Source organism: Silene latifolia, chromosome Y (genome assembly GCF_048544455.1).
Source record: "Silene latifolia isolate original U9 population chromosome Y, ASM4854445v1, whole genome shotgun sequence".
In the NCBI taxonomy this organism is placed as follows: Eukaryota; Viridiplantae; Streptophyta; class Magnoliopsida; order Caryophyllales; family Caryophyllaceae; genus Silene; species Silene latifolia.
This window is the reverse complement of record NC_133538.1, coordinates 311,157,881-311,162,593: the sequence shown is the minus strand read 5'-3', so window position 1 is coordinate 311,162,593 and position 4,713 is coordinate 311,157,881. Positions and strand designations below refer to the sequence as shown.

At 38.2% G+C, this 4,713-nt stretch overlaps 1 long non-coding RNA gene across 3 annotated transcripts; it reads right to left on the bottom strand.

The window, feature by feature from the left end:
* Nucleotides 1-445: 445 nt before the first annotated feature.
* On the bottom strand, nucleotides 446-4,401 carry LOC141633425 (uncharacterized). Of its 3 annotated transcripts, XR_012538197.1 has the most exons (6): nucleotides 3,135-4,355; nucleotides 2,820-2,937; nucleotides 2,644-2,709; nucleotides 2,327-2,417; nucleotides 1,857-2,221; nucleotides 446-710 (listed from the first exon to the last, which is right to left on the bottom strand). It is a non-coding gene; the product is annotated as an uncharacterized LOC141633425 (long non-coding RNA). The 3 variants fall into 3 exon arrangements; XR_012538196.1 differs by lacking the exon at nucleotides 2,644-2,709 and having other exon boundaries at nucleotides 3,135-4,401; XR_012538195.1 differs by having other exon boundaries at nucleotides 2,327-2,709.
* Between the last annotated feature and the right edge of the window lie 312 nt (nucleotides 4,402-4,713).

The window sequence follows — 4,713 nt, the reverse complement described above, 5'->3', positions numbered from 1 at the left end:
GAATGGATGGTGATGTGATGGTCACCATCAACAATCTATGTATTCATTACGAAGGATCGAGAATAGAGTGTATAATTAGGACTTTGACTTGTGGAATCCAGCCAGGCCACTCTACAATCGATGACCTTACTCCTTGGTTAATGCGCCTCTTTCAAAGATACTGTCCTAAAGTGATTGGTTTTGGGTTTGATTGCATCTATAATGATTTCAAGACCCTTTGAGGATATTACGCAATCCAAGCTCGAAAAGCACGCGCAACAGGAGTTCACATGCCCGAGAATGTCACAGGCAAGACACGCCACGACACAGTCTCAAAAATCCGGTACTATCACTACCACAATACTATCCAAGTCAAGGAAGAACCTTGTCGAGTCTTCCTCCCACCTTCAGCCAAGAAGGGTGTTACTATGTTCGAGAAACTCCCTTTATGTTTACGACGATAACATGAAGAAACGCGCTGATATGATAAAGCAATTCGAGCGTCAAACTCCACTGTTTATTACAATTTATTACCTCAGAACAAGTTTTATCTCAGAAACACTCAAGTTTACATCAGAAAAACGGATTATATGATTCCGCATTTCCGGCGCACAACATTCATCAAGCAAACCCACAGCAAAAGAAAAAACCAGAAACTCATCCATACTGGTATGTCAATGGGTTGAGCAAACCAACTTCAGTTTTTCAGCAACAACTTCATCGACTGAATACTACAAAATCACAAACAAACACAACCAATTACAAAAACTAGCGAAACCAAGATTTTAGTTACAACGACAAAAGATTTCAGGGGGCAAACTAATAATGCAATCAGGCGAATTAGAAAAGATCGTAAATTTTAATTAACAGTTTCAAAATTTCAATGTCTAGGAGGACTGAATGCCCCTACTAGCCCCCTGGTTCTATTACTGATTACAAATCATCGACATCAGAAAGAAACAGACCATTACAAGCACTAGCTGAACCACCAATTTTATTTAGAGCAGCAAAAAATTTCGGGGGACGTACTAGTAATGCAATTATCAACACCATAAAGAAACAACAAAAAGATTGTAAATTTAACTAAAAATTTAACAAAATGTTTGTCCAGATACACATGGTACTATTACCGGATACACAAATCGATTTGTGTATCCGGTAGTAATACAATGTGTATCCGGTATCAATACCATGTGTATCTGAAGTAATAATAACTAATAAGGGTATTTTCATAGTAAATAATGTATCCGGTAGGTAATATGAGATATATAACTAACTCGTCTATGGTAGTTATATATCGGTAATCACTTTGAAAACAGTATAGGATAAAAAGAAGACCATATTCAATGGAATTAAGTACACCTATCCATTGACAAGGGTAACACACGGTAATCTAACAGAGTTGAAGTTCCATGTAACAAAAGCAAAGGTTATCGTATGAGAATGAGATGCTCATACTTTGGCCCTCACAACTATTAGCACTCGTTCTTTATTGTGCTTTTCATCACTGCACCTTATCGGACAACTTTAATAACAACTAGTCTAGCACAATTAGGGCTTTGTCCGTGCACATGGTCGGACAAAGAATCACTGGTTCTAGAAGAACAGACAGAAAAGAACACCCCAGTGAAGAAGCCGCCGACGAAATAGCTGCCTAAAATGTCCTTAAACAAAAGTGGAATGCATTATATACAGAATGACAACCTTGAATATTATCCAACGATTTGCTGATAATAATTGAATAGCCTGAACAATCATCCAACCTGAACAATTAACCTCGGAACACAAATGACAAATTTTGATATAACATATTGGTGTGGGTAGAAAAGTATTTCAATGGCTTGTCCGCATAAGCCAATAACCAGAGTCCTGCTTACCATAGTGAGCGCCTTTGAGACATGTGAAGCTTGAAGCATCTATTTTACCCTTCTTTTTATTTTCCTATGACACTAGTCCTTTCGAGAGGTAGTTCGAATAGCAAGGTGGGCCATTCCTCAGAATTCCAAACTCTACACTGGCGAGTCTTGCATGAGACAAACCAAAATCCTTGTACTTCTTGCATGTCAGACGGTCTAAGTTTGTTTGGCTAGGCAGAAAGAATTGTTACTCAAATTCTCTAGGAGATGATTTCGGTGAAAAGAGTCATCATCCCCAACATTCCAGGTCGTAACCAGCTCCAGATCATGGTCATTCCCTTATGCTTCTCTAAATTTCATGTACAATGTGGATTGACCAGTAATCCCTAACCAAATTATTCAATGAAAATTAGTTGTTAGTTCACAGTTTCGACTTTCAGAAATTTGTTTGTTCTGGACTTTGTTGATTGGAAGGATAAAATGTGACTTACAGTTCTCATCAAATGCAAAAACTCAATGAGAGCACTGCTGAATAACTTGGGGTGGCCCAGATCAATAGTATTTAAGATTTACTCCTGACACCTAATATGAAACATTCCAAGTTCATTACAGTTGCTCAGGGATATGGGTATGGAACTCATAGCAAGCCTCTTTATGTTTTCTAACAAAAGCAGGTCATGTACCGAGGACCAGGTAATATTGCAATACTCAGTTTAAATGTTATTATGGACGAATTAACAACATCTAAATCATTGCAACATAAGTCAAAATGAGTCTCGAGCAAACAAGAAACAAGGATACATGCAACCTGATTCCTGAAAATAATGTCAGAATATCGATACAGATACAAATCGCATATTGCAGCAAAGAATGCCTGCAGCAGCCGTGGTGCCTTCATCAGAAACAACATAAATCGACCCTTATTATCTGAACTAGACTTACTACAACAACATAACAGGAAAATAGTAAACTAGGAAACATTACCATGAACAAAGGGGTATCAAGATGAAGAAAAGCCAGGACTTTATACAAAATAGCAAACAAGAGAGGATGCAAGTAGGTACAAATTCCTTTTTCCCATTCCCACGTAAGATGGCCATATCTGCAATCCAAAAGCTAAATAATGTAAACATCCCTCAACAAAGTGCAACGAACAAAAAACATATATGAGACGGACTCACATGTGAGATCAACCATAAAACATATAGTTAACCGGGGAGTAATTAAGTTTTAGGTTGGTTTCGCGTCCAAGATCGTCTCACACAAGACTCAGCAAAACTTGTAACCAAAGCTACATACCCAAAAACAAGATGTGCAACTTCAAGGGACTGCCAATGTTAATCCGGGTTAAAATACATATGCACCAGTAACGAATTAACCATACGAACACCCAAACAAATATAAAATATCCCCTTCGATGATTCTTCAGAAGTTGTACTCTTCTTTACACTGCCCTCAAATGTTTCCAGAACATCTATTTCCGTCTTGTTAGCAACACTAGCAGTCTGTCTCAGTCTCATCTCTTGATTCAACATCACAAACTTGAAAATAAAAACAAAATTAGATCATACCCTTGATTTATTACAATTGCTCAGGGATATGGGTATGGAACTCCGAGGCTTCTCTTAGAAGAGTAAAAAAGGGATGACCACATGACGAAAGTATAGAAGCATATAGTAGAGTAATTAACGACGACACGAATATTATACAAGGATTTGCTGGTTAATTTCTGAAAATAAGTTAATTAGGCTAACAACTAACACCGTCACTATGATCCACAATAAGATGGAGAGGCGCCGAGCCGCCGACCACAGCGGCTTTAACTGTGCAGACCACTATCGGCACTCTCAATGCGTTGGCCACTTGAATAACCACAAACACTTTTATTTCGAAGCCTACATTACCTAGATACACATACTACTTAGTCCAGATACACATATTTATACATTCAGATACACTGGTCAATTTGTGTATCTGGTAGTATTTCTTCATGTATCTGGTGACACATTTTATATATCCAATAAAATAGCATGACCAACCCCACACCACCCCTTCACTAACACAACAATACCACACCCACTACTCCTCGTATTCAACCTGACAACCACCAATCGTCACCAACAGCAATAACCACTACCTTATTGTCCAACCCGCCAGAATTCCTAATTTAATAACCTTACCGGTCATCCAAAAAGCCATCACAAGCGCTCCAATTGATCATACCAATGCCGACCATTTCCCGTCACAAATTTAATTTCTCCGGCGAGCAGGTCTTGTGCTTCCGGCGATATGAATCAATGATGTCAAGCATGAAGGAGATAAACGAAATAAGAACAGGGTCCGCTATGGTGAAGGCCGACATCGCTGGTATATTAAGTGGTCGCAGTGGGGTTGTCTGCGTTTTCCGGCTATGATTGATGGTCCGACATCGGCGATCGGAGGTCATGGTGGCATAGCCTGCGTGTGGGGGTGAGAGAGAAAAAGGATAGGAATAATTAAATGTCAGGGAGCTGAGGCGGAGAATATACTCCCTCCATTCAACTCCACACTACCACTTTCTTTTTCCACGTTTTAAACGCGTCTTTTTACTTTTAAATATCGTTCTCACGTATTTGCAAAAATATAAAAATTAGATATTTTTAATGTCTTTCGTAAAGGCAGAATCAAACAAGATCCCAATAATATATTACTACTTATATATTGAGAAAAAATTGAAATTGTATGCTTAATTATGAATAGTGTGTAAAATAGAAAGTGGTAGTGTGGAGTTGAATGGAGGGAGTAGCTTACAATTGAAATGTCGCGGGTTTTATTGTTTTATTGATTTGGGTAGTTAAATCAATACCTTAGTTATTTTTATCTCATCCTTATATATATA